This window comes from Lichenostomus cassidix, chromosome 14 (assembly GCF_008360975.1).
Source record: "Lichenostomus cassidix isolate B80296 chromosome 14, HeHo_3.0, whole genome shotgun sequence".
NCBI classification, from domain to species: domain Eukaryota; kingdom Metazoa; phylum Chordata; class Aves; order Passeriformes; family Meliphagidae; genus Lichenostomus; species Lichenostomus cassidix.
This window is the reverse complement of record NC_139495.1, coordinates 4,886,198-4,910,454: the sequence shown is the minus strand read 5'-3', so window position 1 is coordinate 4,910,454 and position 24,257 is coordinate 4,886,198. Positions and strand designations below refer to the sequence as shown.

At 50.1% G+C, this 24,257-nt stretch overlaps 1 protein-coding gene across 4 annotated transcripts in view; it reads left to right on the top strand.

Moving 5' to 3' along the window:
- ELFN1 (extracellular leucine rich repeat and fibronectin type III domain containing 1) overlaps positions 1-24,257 on the top strand; it is a 101,924-nt gene that overhangs the window by 57,812 nt on the left and 19,855 nt on the right. The window lies entirely within an intron of this gene.

Below are 24,257 nucleotides of genomic sequence, written 5' to 3'. Positions count from 1 at the left end.
GGGTTGAGGTTTTTTGGGTAGTATGTAATTTTTTTTTTTTTACACTGTTATTATTTAAAATATGCTTTCTAAGAGGACAAAAGGGAATAGCTTAATGGAAACAAATTTCTGTAGCAAAATGTACGGCTGGATAAAAAAAAGATTATTTCTGTTATTGCTTGGTTAGACAGGTGAATTTTGAATTTGAGTACAAAAGGTGGTAAAAAGTGTGCTTAAACTTCTCTTCAGTGTGCTGTTGAGATTGAAAAGAACAATTTTTGGAGAAAAACTTTTCTCTGAGCCTCTATATCCTGCATTGTCAAATCTTTAGCGGCGGCCTTTTCCCACAGCTATTATCATGTTTTCACCTTTTCTTCTTCCACCTCATTTGTCCTTTTTTTCTGAAGAAAATCTGGTGCTGGTGAAAGGCAGGCAGGTCTGTGGGCTGGGGCTGATCTGGAAGGGAGGGACAGCAGAGCTGGAGGTGCTTGGGCATCTCTGGAAGGCAGAGCAGACCAGGGATGCAGTCCTGGCGAAAGATGGACAGCCTGGCCTGGGGGTTGTCATTTTGAAAGCATCTACAAGCCTACAGCCCTCAAGACCACCTTTCCAAAATGACTCTTAACCAATTAGGAACCCAAGCATCGATGAAGATAAGCAGAGCTTAGGTGCTCAGGCTCCTCGGGGCAGACAGAAATATCTCAGCAATGCAGACAGATAGACAGTTTGCCTGCCCAGATGGATCCAGATCCAGAGCCAGGCAATGAATTACAAATATAAGTGCCAAAACAGCGGGTATGGGACACAAAGGATAAAAGACAGTTGTGTTATTTGAGCTGATAAGCTCCTCGTCTCGTCTGGAAGATGCCAGCATCAAAGGCTCCTGCAGGGATTTCACAATGGAGTGTTACACCATCCAGCACTGAGTTACCTGGGATGTAAAATGGGCCTTGCAGAGAAAGCTTCATGCCTGCCACAAAGGAGCAGAATAAGAGTTTGTTTTGCAAACTGTTAGGCTGAATAATTTGCAATTGATCTCCATGGACACTGTGAGATATTGCTCCCCACAGAGCAATGATTGCCATTAGTGTCTCAGCTCCCTGCCTTCTTCCTCCTTTTTCTCCCCAACCTTTGCAAGGGCTGGGTCAAATGCTGCACAGACAGCGTGAACAATATTTCCTCCTTTTTTGGTAATCATTGTCCCTTCTATTCATTCCTCAGAAGCCTTTTCACAAGCAAGAGGTATTTTCGAGGGTTATAGGCATTCATCTCAATGTACATTTTTATGCCTATTTTCCTTGGAAGAGCTGGAGAGCTAATTTACTTTATTAGACCAAATGAAAGGAGCTTATGCAGGTAGCCTTGTGCAGGAGGTCAGGGAGCTAGAGAGGAGAGACCTCTGAGACTGCCATGGAATTTCTTGCAGGAGCTGAAAAGTAGCTTTTGCTGTTTAGATTGGTGCTGTTCTTCCTTACATTGCTCTTTCCAGCACCAAGGGCTGAAATCTTCTGCATGGTCCCATCACTGGTCCAGCCACAAAGGCTCAGGAGCTGTAACATCCCCAGGGAAGCAGAACACCACTGGATTGGCAAGTCTGGAGGTAGCCAGGCTCAAAGCACGGGGCTGCTCAGCCAGGAGATGCCCAGCAGGCTCTGGTGAAGGTTCCCACCATGGGGAGCCCCAGCCAGCCCATCCCAGGCGACACCCAACTGTGCAAACCCTCCTCCAGGCAGCTCCATGCAGCGAGCAGATGACTAAAACCCATCTCCTGGGCAATTCACTTCATTCATCAATTAAATTGTTTGCTGTGAACGGTTTGGCCCCATCCAGCTCCAGGATTTCAGCCTTGTAATTTTGCTGGCAGAGGACAGCGGTGCCATGTCCGTGAAATCTGCCTGCCAACTGCTTCCCCTGCTAAGCATTTTCTAGGCTAACGATCCCGAAAACCTTGCCAGCAGCCCCAGCTCTGTCCCTTTCAGGGCAAGCCACTCATTTAAACGTGAGCACATCTAAATGACTCCATCTGCTAAGTGACGTTGGTAAAGAAAAGATTATAGCAGGAGCTAGTGCTGTGTCCTCGGTTTGTAACCCTGATGTAAAATGGGCTGGGAGAACAAGGGGACTGTGAGGAGCTGAGGCTCAAAACCACCTGGGTGACTGTCAGCTTGATTTATTTTCTTGCTCATTAGATAAATTAGAAAACTGGCAAAAGAGATCATCGCCTGCTCTCAGCTGCTTGGGAACCTGCCACGTGGCATGAGATGCTGGCTGCAGGGAGATGCAGCTCCTTCCCACCTCCCTGGCCCCTCTCCCCAGAGACACAGGGTGGGATGTGGGTCTGTTAGTGCCACACGTCTCCTCACTGGTCCTGCCACCCCAAACCACCTCACTGACCCATCTGGCCGATTGCTGGCACCCACTAGAGTCTCACTTTTCTCTAATAGCGTTGATTTTTGAGTAGCAGCTATTTTCTAGGTGAAAACAGCAGCACCAGATATTGCTTTAGAACACTGGCTTTGACCTCAGAACTGTTTGTTACCCTCGTTTCACAAATCAGACAAGCTGAAGCAAAATAACCTGGTTTGTGGCAGTATCTCAGGCAGGACCTGCTGCCCTTCAGAGATGCTGTTCGACACTTTGATCTCGTGGCTTTTGACCAGTCTGCCTCCAGCAGCTGCTCCCCTTGCTTATGAACTGCACTAATTTTTGTCTGTCAGAAGGATGAAGCTTAATGGTCAGACTTGATTTAAATCCCTGGGTAAAATTCACTCTCTAGGAGGTCAGGCTCCATTTACAGCACCTTCTAACCTAAAAACTCACTGAAATATTCAGCCTACATAACCAAACGTTAAATTTGGATCATTTAAGCCATCTTCAGTACCTTTAGCTGCGTCTGATGCACTCCTATAGTGCGAAATGAGGCCACTGTTATACACTGTGTATTTACATATGAGGAAAAGCTTCCAGCCAGGATGAGCTATTAAGAGACTGCAATGCATTTCTCAGCCAACGTGGAGGAATCCCCACTGCAAACAGATGCTGAAACCAGGGGAGAACCAGGGCAGAACCTGCTGGGAAGGAGACCTGAGGGTTCCTAGCACAAGTGCAAGGAAATGGGGCAATACCTGCCCTGTGAATGATGGTTGGAGCAGATTTCCTCCTCTGTCCGTGCCCCTTCTGCCCGTGGGACTTCAGGATCGTTGTCACCCTGTCCCTGGCAAGCATCAGGACACACGTGTCCCCGTGGCTCAGCCCCCAGCAGGTGTGTGCCCTTGTGTACAAGCGCTGCTGGAGGCACAGGGCGGAGAGACGAGGCTAATTCCTTCCTGTCATATGCAAGGAATCGGCTTACGGCCCCGAGCTCCGATTACTCTTATCTTAGCCTGCATGATGCTAGCCACATCCTGAAATTACCCGGATTTTTTCAAAATCCAGGGGATGGTTTGGACTCACCTGAGTGATGTGAGCAAACTCCAGCCTTGCTTTCAACCCTGGTAGGTTTGTGGGGCTGTGAGGCAGTGCAGAACTGGGGGCATGAGGTTTGAACCTCCAAATGCACCCAATGGGAAGCAGCTGGATGTGATGCCAAATTCACCTGAAATATTCAACAGAGCACCATGTAGAACATCACCAACAGCCCCTTCCCAGCCACTGTGCAGAGCTGACTGCTCAGGCAGACTCACCTGCTGGGATCCTGGCAGATAACATGCCTCTGAAATGGCCAGCCAGGGAGAGATGCTGTCAAGCAATACATGGAGTGAAATGTTTGGCTGCTGGGATTAAACTGTGAATCCCACCTGTCTGCCGTGTGAGATGCAGCACTGCACTCCCCCACCCTCCACCCCTCCACATTCCCCAGCACTGCCCGCCAAGCTCACCCCTCCTGGAAATTAGAGAGGGGAAATCAAAGTCCTTCTCCACCCTCTCCTGCTGTGCCTCTCAGCCACTGACATTAACACCGAACTGGCTGACATTAACTCTGAATGGATTTTAATAACCCCCTTTCGAGCTTGAATTACCCACACAGCATGAGGGCCAGCGTGAGTTTGGAGACCTGGCAATGAGCAGGGCATCAGGGGCCAGAGCAGCTCCCCAGGCTGTGGATATGGGGCCAGAGCAGCTCCTCAGGCTCTGGACACCAGGCCAGACCCACTCGAGGAGCTGCAGTGGTTTCTGCCAGTGGCAGCTGCTGGCATGGGACCCTGGCAGTTGCCTGGCCCTGGAGAGCTGCTGTTCTGGCACCTGCTGCCCATGTGTCCTGCCACCAGTGGGTCTGCAAGGGGCTGAAGGGCTTCCCAGGTGGTCCAGGTGGCTACCTCCATGGGATGCTCCCCCCTCTGGGGCAAAGTATGGGCTGCTGCCGGGTGGTGAGAACCCCCAGTGCCATCAGCAAGAGCATCCCCAGCCCCTACCAGGGCATAGCATAAAACAGCAGCCTTTTGATTTAGCAGACTCTGCGCATGGAATGCTAAATGAGATCATGCCTGGCCCAGTTGGGAGTCCAGACTAGGGTATGAAAATCTAGCAAGAAGATTAAAAGGTGTCCCCAGGCAGAAGAGGGTATTTATTTCTTTCTTTGTGGCTGAGATGTGCGTGGCGTGGGAGGCACAGGGACGGTGACCTGCCCTGAGCAGCTGCACGTGGGCAGCACCATGTCCCCATAGGGATGGACCTTGGGGACAAGGCACTGACCATAAAAGCTCCTTCTGACATACAGGTGGACACATTCAATCTCCCCTCCTGCACCAGAAAAGGGCTTCCTGCCTGGGATCTTCACTGCCAGTCCTGCAGCTCCTCCGCAGAGGGAAAACCCCTAATTTTCCTCTTCTTTTACAAGAGAGAAAGCTAAAAAAATAAGAGATGGTCAGGTGGTTCTCACTTCTTCTGGAATATACAGGGCCTGGAAATATGCTCTGAAGTTATTTTTCCTCAATTAAAGCTCCCAAGATCCGAGCAAGTGATGCAGCCTTCTTGGCCTGTCACAAAGTCTCATCATCATCTGGGTGGACAGTGATGATTTCTAGCTGCCATTGAAATCCACAGGCATTTCCAGTGTGGAAATGGGAACACACCCACAAGGATATGGTCAGGAGATCCCAACTGGGGTGGGCCAGCAGCTTCTTCAAGTCAGGCTCTACAGGGGCTGTGAAATCATCAGGCACTTGCAGAAACTGAGGGCTGAAAACAACCTCTGAAAAAAACCCCATGGTAATGATTGAGTTATATTTAAGAGGCTCTTTCGTACTAAGTAAATGCAAATAGTTTACTCAGAAAATATTTCCCACTAAGATCATTTCTACATAAAATGCTAACAGATTGAGATTATGACTCTAATAATTATTTTTATTGCTGGTTTACATTTAAATGGCATATATTTCCCCCCACTGTTCTCTCTTCGGGTTAAATCAATAAAACCTATTAAGAAGGTTCGTCTTCCTCTAAGATTCCTCCCTCTCTTCTTTCTTCCTCATCTCCACTGGTGCCCTTTTTATCCACCCACCACCAAAGATTTTTCAGAGCTGCCTCCACGATATTGGTGCCAAGGATTTGAAAATCCCCTTTGACAGAGCAGAGTGAATCTGGTCTTTTCTGAGATGAGGGACTACAGAGGAACTCCAGCGCTGTTCCCTTTCCTCATCTTGGGCTGTACTGCAAGGAAATGAAGTTGGAGCCTCTTCCCTCCTGTTTTAACACAGAAGCTATGCCTGTCTGCACTCCTATACCTCCTCAGCTATGGATGCTCTTGTGCTCCTTCAGGCAGTGGCTGTGGCTCACCGAGGAGGTGCTGGATTTCTGTTTGGAGAGGAATTATCCTGCTATATACGCAGAGAAAACCATTAAGACGCTGACCTTTAAATTGGGCTTCTTCCTGCTCTTGTAGGGAGGAGGTGGGTTGAGTGCCCAAATCTTATTCATTTTAATGACAAATCCCTCACACAGAGGCTTTGAAATGCTCAGCGTTAATGCAATTCGCCTCCCTCTGCTGCAGCTTGGCTTTGCTGTGCAGGGGATGTCTCTGCTTCCCTTTCACACTGACAGACCCTATAGATTTGCTCCCTGACTGGTCTACCAAGCCCAGGTAGCATTGTGCATGGATTTGTGAGCTTAGGGCAGTGCTAACGCAAGGATCTCCATGCTCCTTAATCAGTATTACTGACCTTTCTTTCCTCCATTACTCTCAGCATTACTTTTTCCCCCCCAGCTTAATTTGCATAGGTCTCATGTTATCCATGTTTTTGCTTTGTCCCTGTTATCCCATTACCCTGGATAATCAAAGTTGGCTGTAATGGAAACAGCAGAAACAATTTGCTTACCCTTCTATTACAAGATATTCCCTCTACTAAGTCTGAGAATACCTGCAGTTCTGTGGTAATGCTAATTAACTGTGCATACATATAGAAAGTAAAGCAAACGGCACCAGGATCCTTTGGGATGGTGGGGATTAAAGAAAGATGAGATATTATTCTCCTCTTTCTCTATGCTTCACTGTCCCTACCCTCAATGGAAATTGCCTTGCACTTATAGAATAAAATGTAATACAAGGTGGGGGAGTCACTGACTCTGCAGAGGGGTGGAGTTGGAAGGAGCAGAGCTCTCTGCTAGTAAACCCACAATGGAAACAGTGATCTTCCTTGATGTCTTGCTTCTTGTCTATTTCCAGAGTGGAGATTTCCCCCATGCAGTCCCCCCTGCTTCAGAACCCAGTGCTGCAGAGCAGGGCTGTATGTGAGCTCTGATTCCTCAGGGCCACAGCTATCCCCCAGGGCAGAGCTCCAGCAAAATATGGGTGGAAAACCTCCTGCCCAGCCTCCAGGATTGGCTGGAATAGTGTCTGTAAATGAGTGCCCATGGCAGTGCAGGGTACCTGCTGTTGGAAGTGGCTGTTTTGTCCATCAGGATGCTCACAGATCCTTCACCCATCCTGGGCAGCTGAGGCAGCAGCAGCTTCAGAGCAGGGGAAAGGCCTGGGCAGAATAAGAAAGATGGCAATGAAAAAAGAAAGATCACTGGGAGAGGGGAGACTGTCCCAGCCATCCCTGTTCATTTTGCAGTGCACAGTGCCTCAGGTTCTGTCCATCCATGAAGGTACGTGGAGCAATCTCCCGCCACTGGTGTGCACCATCCCCTGAAGGCTCACATGAGGATCTCTCCTGCGTGTCAGCTATACCAAGAGTGACTGACACAGCCAGGCATGCGTGGAGGACTGCCGAGCTCTCCATGCAGGAGAAATCCCACTCAAGTCCACCCACCAGCTCCTCACTGAGTTCCCCAGCTTCTCTGCTAGCAGCATGGACAGGCCACCCCATTGCACCCCTGTGGAGCACCTCAGACTGCCCTGACACCCCTGGGTATGGACCCTCTGCTCCAGGAGGGTGCTTAGACAGCTCTAGCACTACCCCTGCTGCTGAAATTGTGAGGGAGATGTTATTTGTGCTCTGATAACCACAGAACCTTTGATGCAATACTCATGTTTGGGATTTTACCACATCTCTCATCCTCCAGGTCTGTCAAGGAGCTTTAGGCAGCCTTGTGACTCAGGGAGAGGCATCACTGGAGAGAGTGTGTAGATGCAGCCAGCAGCTGTCATGTGGAGGGCATTAATAATGTATTTTCAGGTATATGTGCATGACCTATGAGCTCAGGACCTTCCCTCCCTGAATGGTACCAACTCCTTTTAAAGATCCCTGGCTCTGGCCATGCCAGAGGGCTGAGGTTACATAGGAATCACACATCTCTGTCCCAGGGAAATGGGCAATGAAGGGGCTGATAGGGGTGAGGGCTTTGTGCTGCATCTCTCTCCTTTTCTGCTTGGAGCAATGCAATAACTCCTTCCTTGTTGACAAAACCATCAGTGCTTGCTGCTCACCAGAACCCTGTGTGGGGTTTTAGGACTGTGGGTATCAAAGTGCCTTGGTCTGATTGCAAACTTAATGATATTTAAGGTGCTTTGAAACTGCCCCCATGGTATTCACCATTTGAAGCAACCCAGGTGCAGATTGTTGGTACAAATGGCTTTTAAGGTGCTTGGGTGAGGCCAAAGGGATTTTCAGGAGCAGTCATGGCCCAACCAACTGCACACTGAAGGGCTGAATGAAGCCATGCTCTGCCTTGCAGGTGCATTATCCCAGCACAGAGCTCAGTCCTGAAACACCTGAACCTCACCAGAAGTGAGAAGACTCAGATTTGAGTGCTGGCTGAAGTCAGTCTCAAAATCAAGCCCTGCCATTCAAGACATTTCTGATCAGACAGCACAAGCTCTAATTGTAAGGATGGGTTTAAAAATGAAAATATAACATGAGTTTGACTTGTAGGAAGGGATTCTTAGGACTGGAGATGGAACTGTTTCACTATGATCAGTTGGGAATTTTCTTGTTGATTTTACATAGCTGAGTCAATGGTAAACTTCCTATTAACTTTTCTGAGAGGGTCTATAATGATTTGACCCTTAAAATGAAAGATTTGGAGTTACCAACTCCAGTGCAGCTGCGCTGATGGAGTTCAAGAAGCACACTGAAATAGCCAGCAGCTTTCAACAGCAATTGCACTCAGCACTCTTCTGTCTCCTCAACTCCTGACATCATTTGGGGAAAAAAAAGGCAAAGGTTGAATTCACGGGCTTTGTTTCTGTGCAGTTCAAAGGATCCAAGAGCCTGGTTTTTAATTGGCACCGAGTTCTCCCAGCTGGTACACAGGGCAGTGCTGAGACTGACACCCAGCCAGGCAGGAGGAGCAGCAGCTGAGGAGGGAGGCTGTTTGAAGTCCTGGGTGCCTGCCACCCATCTGCAGGCACTCAGAAGTCTCCTTGCTAGATCTGGGGGCAGAGGAGCCCCAGTTGCTTCATTTCTGATCATTAATGCATTGGTCTCATCTCTGGTTTCTTTCAAGTGATGTTCTCTGTGCACAATCCAGGGAGAGCCACATGTTGAGTGGTTTGTGCTGGAGATCAGAGAGAAGAGGTGTTTTTACCTTTGGTGTTTCCTGACAGTGTGGCTCAGCCTGGTGCCACGTTTGTGCCCAGCCCCAGGGCTGCAGCCTGCAGGAGGCAGATGCTCTGCAAGAATGGGCCTTATGCCCCTATGGAGAGAAGCAGGAGTATCTCAGGCTGTGGACTTAAGCCCAACACCTTGGCCAAGAGGAATTCAGCAGCGCTGACATGCAGTCTGTGGAGTGCAGGAGCTGCTGGGATGGAGGGGCTGTCAGCCAGGATGGAGTGGTTGGCTTTGTTAGGGAAGCCCTGGAGTGTCAGGTCCCAGCCAGTGACAGTCCCAGCCCCTCCTGCAAGGGTCACAGGGGGTCTGTGGCACTGTGCAGTGATTCAGGGAGCACAGACTTAGTTCCAGTGACCTGCTTCAATAAGCACAGTCATCTTCCACCCTGTGGGACTGCAAAATCCCTTCTTGACTGACATCTAACAAAAGCATCTTTCCCGGCTTCTTTCTTCTCTGCCCAGAAGCAGGGAGGCTCTGGGGCTTCTCCAGGCTCTCTAAGCAGTTGATGATTTCCTTAATTCTTAGAATGGGGTCCCACCTGCTTCTCTCTGCAGGTTCAGCATCATTCCTACCTTTCAGGAATTTCTTGCCTTTCTTGACCTCACCTCTCCTTGCCGAGCTGGCTCATGGCTTTGCATCCTGCAGACTTCCTCACCCCTCTGTCTTTCCTGCTCATTTGTGATTTGACCTCAGGAAAGCACCATTACAGGTGCCCTCTGCTCCGTGCTCATTGTGCTCCATGCCCATACCTGCTTTGCCCCAGGTGCCTTTATCATTTCCACCAGCACAGTGTCAGTAAGTCCTGTGCAAGACAAAAACCTCAGTTTCTGTCATTGTCACTCCACCTGGCCAACGTCAAGCTGGAGCTGTCAGTCCCAAAAGCTCAGTGGGGTGGATATACTTATTGCTAGAAAGCTTTATATTTACCGTGGCCTTTCTGACATTACAGTAAATGCACTTCAGAGCCCAAGAAGTATAAAAATAAACTGCAAGAAAATCAAGACAGCTAATTAGCCAAAGGTTACTGCTGGGCTCTGTGACTGTCAGCCCTTTTGAAGTTCTCCTTTACACAGGCAGATGTGTGTGCAATGCTGCTGCTCCTTTGAATAAATGTCTTGGTTTCCAGAGTGGCTTCATATCAGGATGTGACTGAGCACATGTGAGGCTTGTCACAGCGAGCCTGGGCAGGATAATCAACATCCTTTAACCCTGCACTTCTCCAGTGCTGAAGAGCACCTCATCCTGTGGAGTGGCTGATCAGTGTTGTGATGCCTCCCAGCCCCTTGTGAGCAGGGGTGAGCTGGGAGGTGAGGAACAGCCAGAGAGCTCCTGACTGCATAGACATCTCTGTCCTGGAGCTGCTCCTTCCCCTCTGGTGTCCCTGCCCTCTGCACTGTGGTCACAGACTGCTGAGGGTTGCACTGGTCATCCAGGGTTTGGCTGGTGCCATTGGGCTGCATCCATGGGGATGAGGAGTGCTGGAGCTCATGCCCCAGTATGTCATGGTCTGACCCTGCATGTCCATCATTGCCAAGTGTCCAATGCTTTCCTGAGGATGAGCATCTTGTGTGGAGCTGCACTACACCAGGTGGTACAAGAGGAAGGGGAGAGGGGGTCCTGGCTGAGCTGAGAACTGAGGGAGGGGTGTGACTGGAGAGAGGCAGAGCTGGTCATGACAGTAGCCCTGGTGGACTTTAATACTGTGTCCAGAGGAGTGTTTTGTTCATTTTGGGTAGGAGAGTCCTGGAGCAGGGAAGGACCCCTTGGACTTTGAGCTGTGTCCCTTCAGCCCAGCCATCCCCTGGCCACAAGCTGCTTTCTCTTCCTGTGCTCTGAACTGCTCCACACAGGGATCAGTGACAGTTTGGGCACAGCGACCTTATAGAAGCCACCAGCATCATCTGTGCTGTCCTCTCCCTTCTCCTCTCAGTTTTTCCTCCTTCCCTTGTTCTGCTTTCTTTGGGCTCCATTTCCCCTTGGAAAAACCTTTTTGCAGCTCCCTCTTCCCTCTCTGCCAGTTTCTCCTCTCTCCTCCTGCTGCCTCACTCCTGCTCGCAGCTCGTGCCGAGTGTCATGTGTTTGCTCAGCATCTCTCCTGGAACGTTAATTTGCTGCTCATTTCCTTACAGACTTTACACCACGAGTTGGGGCTTTGTGTGCATGTGTGTGTGTGATTCAATTAAACAAAACACAATAAAATCCGGGAAAACAGAGGGAGACACAGACAGATAGCAATTCCCTGCTCTCTGAGGGCTAAGCTTGTCTGCCTGTGAGCTCGGCCCCAGCATGGCTTTCTGATGTTGCCACATGGATTTGCTTGTAGAAACTCTCTGAATCTCATGCTTGGGGTTTCCATCCCTCTGCCGGGACCCTGGGACAGCAGCTGCTTCTGCTCTGCTGTCAGAAGTTGGGGCTGCTCTGTCGCATGAGGTGAACCTTGAAGGAGCTGACTGTTCATTTTAAATAAGCACTGAAATGCTGAGGCACCTCCAAATACTCAGCTTCTTCCATCCCTGCTTTTCCTCTCTACAGCTCAGTCCCAGCAGCCCTCAAGATCCTCCAAGCCAGCAACTTCCCTACCGCCCATCCTGCTCTGCCCCTCTGGGGTGGCAGATTCCCCCTGTCTTAGGACCAAGCTGTCTCCCAAATCACACATTTCCCTTGCAGCCCAGCCTGAAAAGCAGCAGCAGTGCTGTGCAGGGCTTTGCCTGGCTGCTGAGCTTCCCTTCCACTGCTCTGGACACCTCTCTGCCATGCCTTTCCCTTGCTCACCTCCTTCCTGCCTTGTTTTCTTCCCCCTTTTCCCCTCTAATCCATTCATACTGCAAATGCTTCCTGAGCATCCTTCTCTCCCAGGCTTCTCCCATCGGGTTTCTTGCCTCTCCACGTGCATGAGGCTGTGGGTGTCTCTCTGCTGGAGAGCCTGTTCCTGCTCACTGGGCCCTGGCTGGCTCCCTGGCTCTGCAAATTTATTCTGTGGATCCAGCCTGTTCCCCCGGGTGAGCCGCTGGGCTGCGAATCTAAACCCTAAAGTGGGTCAGTGCAAGTGGAAAGAGGTGGTCCTGGGAAGGGCAGGGGGAGAGCAGGCATGAGAGGCAGCCCCTGCCAGATGACAGGGAGGGTGGGAGAGGAGCAGATGTTCTTAAAGAAGCGAAGATTTCAAGGGTTTTTAAAATGCACATAAAATGTGATTAAGGAAATCCTGGCACTCTCCTTAGGGAAAAACGCTGACAGCAGGAGTGACCCTCCCTCTTCTCAGCAGCAGCCCCCACCACACAGAGCCCTCCCGGGGCTGTGGGAGGTCTCTGTGCCATTTCCCCTGGGTTTAACACCCTCTGAAGTCCTGGGAGGGAAACATCCCAAGGAGGGCAGTCCCTGATCAGTGCATTAGGGCTTTTGCCTGTTCTGCAGGGGAATTGCCTCTTGCCCAGACACCCACCAGGCACCCTCAGGGTGGGCTCTGGGATCACTGTACAGAGATGCTCCATGCTCTGAGCCTCTGCCCCTTCCATGCAGCCTCAGAGCTCCTTCTTTCCCAGTGGAGGGCTCCTTCTAGCCCCAAAGGGTGATCCTTATCTCTGCTTGATCCAGTGCTTAATGAAACAGCGGGAAGGGGTGCTGTGCCACCCTCTGTGCCATGGCAGTGGTGGTGGCTGTGAGGTGACACTGTCCCTGACAGTCTCTGCATGCCCAGCAGAGGCAGGATGGATATGCTGGCACATCCCACCTCACTTTTGGCTCCTGGCTTCCACAGGCTGAGACTGTCCCATCACCTAGACTGTGTGAACCCTCTTGCTGAGCAAAGTCAAAAGATGAGGCCAAATTTTCTGGTGTGCAGAAGGGAAGGAGCTGCCTTGTGGAGCAGAGAGCCAAGGGATTGTCCACCTTCCTCCTCAACTTGAAGGAGGTTCAAACACCTTCACCTCCACATGGTGACTTGTGGCTCCCACACTTTTGTCCCCATGACCCACACGGGTCCACAGCACAGGAATAATTTTTAGCTTACAGCAGTACTGCAGCATTTCCTGTGCATGCAGCCAATGCACCTGGAGCCATTCCCAGATGTCTCTCCTCATTAATGCCCCCTTAGCAATTTTCTGAGGACCAGCATCCATCTCCAGCATTAAAAACAGTTCCTTCCTCCTTGATTTATGGATATTAATCCATGCCAGCAGGCAAGAGGCATGACATTTCTACATAATATATTCATTATTAAATTGTTTTTGTTCCTTTCCTTTATACTCCATCTCCAAGGCTACACCTTCCTTATTTCTCTGCAACATTTGAACCTGCATGCTGCACTCAGAAAGACAACCTGCAGCATGGAGCAGTCAGCACCACTTGGTAGATCAGCCTTACTAGTCTGTACTTCCTCACCAGTGGCCACAGTCAGGCTCCAGCAGAGAGAAGAGCCCCTTAGCCCCATCTCCCATGGCTCAGGGCAACTGCTGCTGTGGCCAGGGCTGTGGAATGCTAAATGACTATCACTTGTGCTGATCTTTACACAGGACAGGCCAACTGTATGAGCCTGCTGGCTGCTGTGCCTGAAGCAGTGCCCAGGCTGGGCTCCAGCAAGGGTGAGTTTCTTCTGCAGTCATTCAGAATTCAGCTGGCTCCAGATCAGTGATAGCTAATGCTGTTCAGCCCTCTGGTTCAGGGACCAAAACCCACATGAAAGAGAGGGTTTTGGTCCCTGAGCTCCACCAGCTCCAGTCCTCCACCTGCTCAAGCTGTGCTCCTGGCTCTGGGTTGGCAGCTCACTGGTGACTTCTGTGGTACCATGCTGTTCCCAATGTACAGGACAGGTCAGATTCAGCAGCCAGCTTCTAGTGATCTCGCTGTACTATGGCCTGGGAAGAGAGAAAAGGAAGGTCTCAGACCCTGGGGCTGCTTTAATTTTCCTTCCCTGTGTTTGTGCTGTATGAGAACTCAGCCTGCTATGCAGCCTCAGGACAGCCCTGATGCCTGGCAGCAATGCCCTTCATCCCACTGAGCTGCACCCTGCTGCCCATGGCACAATTTCTGCAGAACCATCTCCCTGCCCCAGTGACTTGTTCTCCTCCAGGAGTGGAGGACAGGCAGTTTTGGGGATCTCATCCCTCCAGTTCCCTCAGTGCATTCACTGCCCATGTCCTGACCTTGCTATCAGCAGTGTGACAGCTGTGATGGCAGAGTGAGGCAGTTACCTGTGTTATCCCCCTCGATAATCCAAATCCAAGAAGTCCCTGCAGCTCTTACACCTGCCCACCCCACTGCCCTGGGCTATCCCTTCCCCTCTCAGCAGCACCTTCACAGGGAGAGCTGCCCACTCTGTGCTGCTGGGCTCTGTGCACACCATGGCCTCTGAAAGTTGTGCTTCTCTCTGTTCCTTAAAGGAATGGAAAGACATTGTCTGAATGAAACACTGCCAGGTTGAAACACAACCTGTCCCATGCCCACCCCTCATCTCCACCCAGGCGTAGCCAGGTTTCTCCATCCACATTTCTCCAGACCTCCTATCTCCCTGCCATAAAACAGCAGCTAGAGGAAAAGTGTGCAGCTAAAAAAAAAACTGATGGCATCTCTCTTTGCAGCCTGGCATAGCTGAGCCTGCCCCAAATCACCTCTCCCTCTTGCCCAGAGCTGAAAGGATTGTCCCTACTTTGCGCTGCCCACGCGTCCCTGCTGTGGCTCTGTGTCACCACTGCCAGGGACAGCAGGGAAGGGAAGCAGCAGGACATTAGCAACTTAGGGAGCTCAAGAGCAGCTTAAAAAATACTTGTGTTCTTTTGGTAAATATGAATTTGTCCCAGTGGTAATAAGGCTAGTTTTGTTCAGCAGGCTCTTAGCAGTGATTATTGCTGTTTTTCAATTTAAAAACCAGACGGTCTATTTATAATGTATAGTATGTGGACTGAGATTTTTTTCTTCTCTTTAACCCAGCCTTTAAAACGTGCTGTCATTTCCACTACTACAACCCAAGGAAGCAGAGGGCTATCTGTCACCTCACTTGCAGGGCCCATGAGTGGAATGATAAGTAAAACACAGTTAACAGAGCAAGGCTGTGGCACTGCTTTGGGGAACTGGTGAAAGGTGACAGGAGGGAAAGGTGTGGGGTTGGAGCTGGGATGTGCTTTTGGTGGGCTCTGGATGCAGGTGCCGAGTGTTTGGACTATCTATGGCCACACTGCTGTCCATATTTTTCTCTCTTGAGACCAGGAGGAAAGCCAAGCTCCAGTCTTTGGCCTGGCACTGGCTCCAGGAGGCCAAAGACCCCTGGAAAGTAGCCAATGCCCAGAGGTGCTGGGGGGATATTAAGAAGGATGGTGGTCTCAGGGGTGCGTTAAGGGATCCAGCAGAGTGCTGCTGGGGGCTCTGGTTGGGCTGACAAGCTCCTGCACACATTATATGAACATCTCTACATGTTTTGGGCACTAGCCCAGCGTTGGGCTGGCATGGCCCCTCCAAGGCTAACAGCTTGCCAGCCCTGTGTGCTACCCAGCTGCAGGGCTTGCTTGGATTTGCCAATGCCAGACGTTAGGAGACACTGGACACTGAGCACAGAAATGCTGTAAGACACTTTGTTGTGGCAGCACAACAGTGAAGGTGTTTGGGTGCTGTTGAATGCTCCCTTGCAGGATGTGGCGGCTGCTTTGGTGCCTTGCTCTCTGTGCACAGCCCAGCATCAGTGAACAGCAGGAAATTTCACACCTGCATGTGAATGACTGAGTTTCTTTTGGCCAACTGCAGCTCGCCTGGGGGCCCAAGAAGCTTCTTGTGTCAGACTTTGCTGTAGACAGGTGTTTGAAAGCCAGGTTACCTTGAGTTTGCAGCCAAGCTGGAGGCCACAGCTCTGCTGCCTCTGCCACACTGAGGCTGCTGTTTGTCCCCTGCTTACTGCAGCTTATCTGACAGAGCTCCTCTCTCCATTTCCCCACACAGCCCCTTTTACTGCCACCGTTTAGTTATTTTCTTAATTAAATATAGATTATGGCTCTGGGAATAAGGGATTATTACTTATTCATAAGCTACTTAGATTTTAAAGTGTGTGCAGAGTAGGGCTTATCACGTCTGTGTGTGCACCGTGCCCATGGCAAGAGCCAAGGTGAGCTCCTGTGGCTACCAGAGCTTCACCCCAACCTCTCTCCTCTTCTCCCTTCTCTCCTCGTGACCTCAGCACCTGGAGGAGCTCTGCTACCTCTTCCTTGCTGTCCCTTTTCCAGTTGAGCCTTGCCAGCCTTTTCCCAAGAAAACCATTTCCACTGCCCTCTCCCAAGCTGTTCAGCCCCTCCATTACGCCTCTGCTTTGCCCCCTCCCCAGGGTGGCTGGCAGCTCTCTCCCGATGCTTTCCCAGCCTTCCCACTGTGCCAGCAGCTGTTTCACCTGCCCTCCACAGGAGAATGGGGACTCAGCAGGAAGCAGATCTGCAGGAGGTGCTTTTTTGGCAACGTTTTCTAGGAAATTCCTCTCAGTATGTGGGTAATTGTTGGCTGAACTTCAGCCCTCCTAAAGGGCAGGAGGAGGAGGCAAAGGAAGGGGCTGTTGTCAAGCTGGTGGGAGAAGCAGAGAAGGAGAGTGTGGTGGGAAGGTGGATGCTGTTGTAGGTCCAGAATGTTTGTCCAAAGTCCTTGCTCCTGCAGTGTGCTCAAACAGAAGGGTTGGGAGCTGCTCCTTCCACCCCAGGACAAGCAGCAGCTTCCCAAAACTCCTCCTCTGCCTTAAAGAGTGGAGCACTTCAACCTCTGGGTAATAATAATAATAATAATAATAATAAAAATAACAACAACAGAAATAGAACCATCTGACCCAGTTTGTGCTCACCAGGGTGGACTTCTGTCTCCATCTCACTGCAGTTCTGCTGTCCCCAAATAGTGCCATTAATGCCTGGTGCTGCAGGGCTCCTCCTGGTCTGCTGGTGAGCCCTCAGGTGGGAACAGGGCAGCTCATCACACCCTGAACTGAAAGGAAAGAAGGACCATTAAATCCCAGTGCTCATCTCCCCTCCATCCTCCTGCTTCAGGGCTGTCCCCAGGGCTGCAGCAGGGTCCCAAAATCTCTCAGCAGGCATCCCTGCTCTCACCCTTGGGGACCCATTAGCATTTCCATCTTGCTCCTTCTGTCTTCTCCTCTTGCTTCTGCTCCTTGCCTGGCTGAGGTGGCAGCGTGGGGCTGTTTCTGTGTGAGCCAGTCTGTCACTTCCCCCTGCCACTGTCCCCATGCCTCCCGTGCAGCTCTTTCTGACTATTTTCAGGACTAATGCAAAGCCCTGGCTTGATAGCCCTGAGGCCTAAAGACCTTTTGTCAACAGAGCAGATATAAGACAAGCTGCTGCCAGATTCCTCAGAGCAAAAAGATCTTGATAAATTGGAGAAATGGCCTGAAATCAATACACTGAAATTCAATAAAGTCAAGTGCAAAGTGTTGCACTTAGGAAGGCAATATCAAAATCTCAGCTATGAGATGGGGAAGGACTGGTAAGCCAGCAGGAGAGTGGCTCAATCACTGCAGTAGCCCTCAAACTGAGCAGCAGACAATAACCTGGTGCTTGAGAAAGGGAGAGCAAACACATGTGTTGCCCACAGATGTATTAATAGTTTCAGATAGAAGGCAGCGAGGTAATTTATTTGGCTCTATTTAGTGCTAGCGATGCATCAGCTAGAGACATATATCTCCAGGCTTTGGCATCACAACTCTAAGAAAGATTCAGACAAATTGAGTGAGTTCACAGAGTTTTGAAAACATGCCCCAGGGAAGATGGACTGAGAGAGCTGGTTTGTGCTCCAGGACTGAGACAACTGGAGGTAGAAGGATGTGTAACATTCATCAGTGCGGAAAAAAACCAGTTATAAAAATGATGATGATCAATTGGTCAAGGGTTGGACAAGCTGTAATAGTCTTAAACTGCAGCCAAGAGGTCTTGGGTTAGATGCTCAGGAAAAGCTTCCTAAGGACAAGGTTGGCTGAGAGGCTGTGCAGGCTGTAAAGGGGGTGTCTGGGAGCCCTGACCCCAGGAGAGCTTCAACAATCAACTGAGGAAGCATCTGCATGGAGGTCACCTCCATGGCAGGGATGGAGTTTCTCCCCAAGCAGGATTAGCCATGTCCTTGGGATTACCAGGTTGAGACAAGCAATTTGCTTTCTCTTGTCTCACGTCCTCTTAGGAACCATACCAGGGGCATCTAGATATATCTACACACTCATTAAATTTATCCACTTCTCTGTTTGGCTTACAACACAAACTGGAACTGAGACAACACAGAGACTGAGATGGTCAAGCCACATGTCACTAAGGATGCTTTGCTATCTGGACCAGCCCCACTGATTTAGTTTCCAATAATTTGGTGGCTCGCTGCTACCCTCCTCCAGATCAATCCCTCTCAGTTGCATTTTTTGATTATAATTAATGTTTGCCTTGTAATTCCATTGATTTTTTTAATGTGCTCTGAGAGATGAGGGGAATTCTTAGCCCGAACACGTGAGGGAGGAGGGGGTGTGATGCTGACGCTGTGCTGAAGGGGAGAGCAGTGGGGGCTGCTGTGAGGATGTGCAAGGGGAAATCTGCTCAAAAAGCCCGTGTTACATGGGGGTGTTGCTGAGCTGCAGGGACAAGGGGCAGGACACGGAAATGTGTGCCCTGCTGCTCCTTTATTCCCTGCCCAAATCGCTCAGCTGGCCCCTGCTTTCTACCTGCCAGCCCTGGTTATCTGCAGCCCCAGCAGCCCTGTTGCCATTACCGAGCTCAGCAGGGAACAGGGTTTTATTTATTTACCAAGTCACAGTGGGAAGAGGGATTTCAGGGCAGCCTGAGCTTCCCAGAGCTGTGAGTAGTGGATAAAACCTCCTCCAGCTTTGTACAGTGTGGCTCCTGCAAGGAAGAAACCTCAGCCTGTGCACAGCCAGAGCTGTGTCCCTGCTGCTCCTCGCTCACTCCTGCTACCAAGCAGCTTTGTCATGAGCATGTAGAAATGTAAGAGGCACCTGTAAGCCTCCCAGGCTGCTCTGTGCTTCCTGAACAGCCCAGCTGTTAGAGCCAGCACCGGCACAGCAAGCTCTGGGAGATGCTGCAAGGAGGCAGCTTTTGGTAGGGCAGCACTCGAGGCTGTCAAAACCATGAGGATTTGGGTGGCAACACCAGCGAGGAGCTTCAGGATTGTTTTACTCATGATTAAAACTACCTGGGGCATGCTGGGCCTCAAACCTAATGATGAAGGAGAAGGATTCTGGGCTTTCAGCCATCTGGGGGTGTGTGCTGTCTTCTGGGTTCACTATCCACAGCTGGCAAGGCCAGGGCTGTGGCAGCTCCCCATGCCCTGTGCCACAGCATGGGTGGTGACATTTCCCAGCCACATCTGGGATGCTGCAAATGTTTGTCAGAGCAGGAGTGAGCAGGGCAGGTCCCCACAGTGGCTGTGTAAATGGCAGGAGGGCAGTTTGTGTTCCTGCTGCCAGCAGTCCCCTTGTGCTCAGCAATCCCGGAGCAGAAAGTCACTGCTGGAGCACCCCAGGGCTGCTGGAACAGGAGGACAAGCCTTGCCTGAGCCCCTCTCAGGGAGCAAGCAACCACAAGGTGAACAAGGCAAGAACTGGGGTGCAAACACTACCCAAAATGCTGATGGAAAGGCCAGATCCCCTCTGCCACCTCCTCTTCCCATAACACCAGAGCAGCCCAGCTCTCCATCTGGGTGCCAGCAGCATTTCTTCAGGTGAACCATTGCAAACTCACCACCTGCTCATCCCAAGCTTTCCCCTTTAAAAAAGGGCTGTCTGTTGTATTTTTTCCACAGCATCTTGTTTTCCATCACATGTTAATTTTGTGCCCTCCAAGGATCATTCTTGCCTGAGCAGTTCAGAGGAGGCCACAGAGCACTGACTCAGCATTGCCCAGATGAAAACATTGTGACAGTCGCTGCTGAAAATCAGCCTTGTCGCGCACAGGTGTTATGAAGCAGCCACAGATGTTATACAATTTTTTCAATTAAAACCCCATAAATTAAAAAAAAAATAAAAATAATGAGGTGGGTGCTATGCTCAGCAGAGACAAAGGAACAAGCTGTCAGTGGCATTGTGCTGGGCACACTTGGCACTCTGGGTAAAGAATGCCCAGCTGGTCACAGTGCAGGGGCCAAACAGCTGTGGGGACTTTGAGTGACACAGTGGTGTGGGGAACATTTGATTTCTCCTCTGGCAAAGCCTGTCTGGCCTCACTGCTCCCCCCTCTTCCTGGCTGGAGTTGTGGAGACTAATCCTGGAGCTGCAGCCATTGGTGACCACTTGTCACACTGAGTGGATGTTGCAGGAATTGGGAATTAGCCCTTTAAGCAGGCTGAGAGCCCATTGGTGCAACAAAAGTTTTGTCTTCGGGGTTTGAGAGCCGTGGTGAATGGAGGTGGCTGTCCCTTTTGTGTTGTGTGCGTGCCCTAAATGCAATTATTTGGCTCCTACCATGTCTGATATTATTATTGTTCTTGCTATCTTTGGTACTTTTATGGCCCCATCACCATAGTAACTGAGCATCTCAAAGCCCTGTGAGGAGGGAATAATATTATTCCCCTTGTAGAGTTGAGGGAAGAGAACAACAGCAAGGCTCAGAGCTGGAGGCACAGGAGAACTTGAGTCCATCCATGGCTGGGGCTTGGGTGTCATAATCCTGCTACTTCCAGTTTCAAGCAGTCACACCAACTTTTCCTGGGCCACATTTCCATCCCACTTCTCTCCTTCTTTCCTTGAGTTAGTCCAACACCAGCCTCCCATCTGGAGCTGCCCCCTCCTGCTGCCCCTTGCCCTGTGCACCACCAGCTGGTGGGCACTGCCCAGGGCAGGGGAAGTGTTGGTTTCCTCTGCTGAAGATCTTTCCTTTGCACAGACTATTTGAATGCATCTCAGGCTAGCCCTTGCTCAAACGCATCTTTAAATATTGAATGAAAAACAGAGTAACGTCAGAGCCAGACATGTCAGATTCTCTTCATCCCTGACCTATTCCAGACTAATTTCCACCCTGGGGGTTTAGCTGTTTTACTTGAGAGACAGCTGATAGAGAGTTGGAAAGAGGGATTTGAAACCAAGTCCTCAGCAATGCAAACTAAAGATTCAACAGGTAAGGAAAGGCCAGTGTGGTGGCCAAAAGATTGACCTGGATTTCCACCTACCTGCCTCTGGCTGTTCTCCACCTTCTCCCAGTGTGATGAGACTGCTCCCCCCTTGGCTTCCTCCACCACCAGTTCATGGCTTGTGGTGCTGCCATCACACTCCCCAGCACGTCATCTCCTTACTGCCTTCCCTGCCTCAGGTTGTTCTGGAATAAAACAGTCTTCAATTATTTCTCTCCCTTTTTTCCCCCCCTTTTGTGCAATATATCATTTTTTAATTAAAAAAGTGCCTCGTGGAAGTGAAGCGGGCTATTAAATGTTTTTGGTCCATAATTAACATCAAACCCCTGACTTAAAATCTTTATGGATTGAGTGATCTTCATTAGCTGTTACATGGATAACACCACACAACTCCTGGTGGCCCCGGGGCTTAGAATCACCCTTATTCCCCTGAAAAGGGAGCAAAAAAGCAAAAAGTCCTCACTAGGGACTCTGCTCCACTCCCAGCATGGTGAGCCATGCTGGGGTGAGCAGACCCCCCTGCAGCCAGCAATTCCCCCTGGGGAAAGATGTCAAAGCCTGCCTTTGCCCAGGGGAAGGCAGGATGTGATCCTGGAGGGAAGTTATCTCCCTGCACAAGTCGCTGCCTGGCAAATCCAGCAGCAGTGGTGCAGATAACGCCATGCTCACTCCCCTGGGATTGTCACCGTGGTGGTGAACCCTGTCACTGTGACAGGCAGCTCAGGGGGGCTCTTGAGAGCAGACAGGAGTGAGCATGAGTTCCTGGGGGCTTGCAGCACGTTTCTCACCCTCCTTCCCAGCTCCCAGGGGAAGGCTGTCAGCTGGCAGGCTGCCTTGCAGCTTTGTGCTCATGTTGCAGGTTGGAGGCAGACACTGTCACCGAGGAGGGGACAGCAGAGTCCTGTGCATTGTCCCTGCAGCACAAGCTCAGCAGGCACCACATTTCATCTTGTGCTGGAGGTGTCCCCAAATCACTGCCCAGGTCAGGCTGCTCCCCACCTCCAGCCCAGGTTTAGGGTGCTCAAATCCAGCAGCCACTGATCATTGTTATTGATGCACATCCCGGGCACACACTGGCTGCCTTCTCCAAAAGACTTGGGGGTTGAGGAGTTTTGAATCCCCTGATGGTTGTCAGCATTTGCTGTAATAAATTAATAGCATTTCATAGCCTGGATCAGCATCCAGCATTGGCTCTCAGCAGAAGTGACACATCTGTTGGGCCTGCTGGCAAATTTCAAGCATATTTCCATCCACACTCTAAAGGTGGAAATAACACTGGAGTTGAAGAACTGGTCTTTGATACTGCTGGATTTTATGGATGACCAGCTCTTGTTTGAGCTGATGAATGCAGCTGCCACCTTGCCAGTTTATGATATTATTCTTTCTGGGCATCTCCACTGGCACATTTGTCATGGCCATTGGACACTAAGTGACAACTTCCATATTCTTGGCTTTCTAAATGAAGCTGGAGTTAGGAGATACTGGTGTTCTCATTAGGTCTCTGCTGTGTACTTATCTATTAGCCTGCTCCTGCTAAGCAGCTCTGGACTGTCTTTCAGGCTTTGCCTGCACATGGAATGAGCTGTCAATTCAAAAACCCTTGGCTGTATTTCACAGCCTGGCTGTCACTCAAGAACCTCATAACAGTGAGGACATCAGAAGCAGATACTCTCTAAGGTATGAGAAGATGGTCAACTTTCTGCACTTACATGTTTTCCACTTGAGCCTAAAATGAATTTTTCCTTGAAGGAGTCCTGGTTCACCTGGGACAGGATCCAGCTGCAGTCCCCAGGGCTACATTGGCATGACAGCTTGGCCATCCTCCCTAATCCATCTCCTTCCAGCTCCAGCTCTTGAATGAGGAGGAGAACCTGAGGAAAAGGCCAGTCTGTGAAAGGAACACTCATCTCCCAAGCAAGAGCTTCTTGGGACAGCACTGCCCCAAGAACATGGACAAGCAAGGTGTGCTGCCATTGTGTCCAGAAGTCAGACCATGCCACAGGCACAGCTAAGGATTCACAAGATGGGAAAAGGAAGGCAGAAGCAGGCTTGGCTCCATGGGCTGTGTTAAAATGTCCAAGTACCAGCCTGCCCCCACTGTAATGTGGAAAGGAACTGGCACCATGCTCCCCATGGCAGGGCTTGCCTATACCAGAGCATCCTGGGGAGAACTGCAGAGATATTTTAATAATCTCAGTATTAGTTGCATCCCCAGTCCCCTCCTTGAGACTGATGCTGGGCAGTGAGGCTGAAAATTAATTGCTTACAGGTTTTTAATTTCTTTCATTATTTCTTTCTTTTTCTTCTTCTTATTTGATTCTCATCTCAACTGTATTAAACTTTAAATCAATAGAATGTGGGATATACAGCAGGGATTCTGCTGGCTCACTTCTGCTCTCCTCCACTTCAGTCCCAGCACTGTGGGTCAGCAGCAACATTTGCTGTTCACAGCCAAGAGCCAAGAGTGGAGAAAACAAAACTGGGAAGAGTCCAATTTCTGCTGCTTTGTTTCCAACCCTGCCCAGGAATGGAATAAACTCAAACAGGCACTGTTTCAATCAAGTTAGCTTCTGCTGAGTCAGCTCCATTTAAAACTTGGCCTTTCCAAAAAACCACAACTCTCAGAAACCCCAGCCAAGCTTCTCTGGGTAAATACAAAATGAATTAGGAGGCAGGTTTTTAAAATGAAGGATTGCTCTTGGAATCCAGGGGTAATAATCATTCCTCAGGAGAACACAGAATCTCTTAATCTGAATTCCAAAGTACACACTGAGCAGCCCAGTGGAGGTGCTGCTGATTGGGAATGGATTGAGCTGCTCTTGGATGCTTTGGTGGATCCCCAAAGCACAGAGGCTGCTGCTCAGTGTGGGCACAGCTGGGTTGGAAGGAGCCCTGCTTTTATTTTCATTTTGCCTCTCTGGTAGCAGCAATGCTCTGAGCTGGCTGAAAAACATCTCAAGGCAAGTCTGTGCACTCAGAACTGGTGACTCAACCCCACCTAATCATCTGGAGAGGAGAGATTGGTTTCATTGTTGTTTTCAGCGAGGACATTATCAAACAGGTTTCATTTGGATGGTGTCATTTCAGCTTGACTGTGTGGCGTGGCTGGGATGCTCTGCTCTGTTTGTGTTACAATCGAGTGACTGAAAGAGATGAGAGGAAAAAAGAAAATCAATTTTGAAGTATTTCTTTACTGCAAGA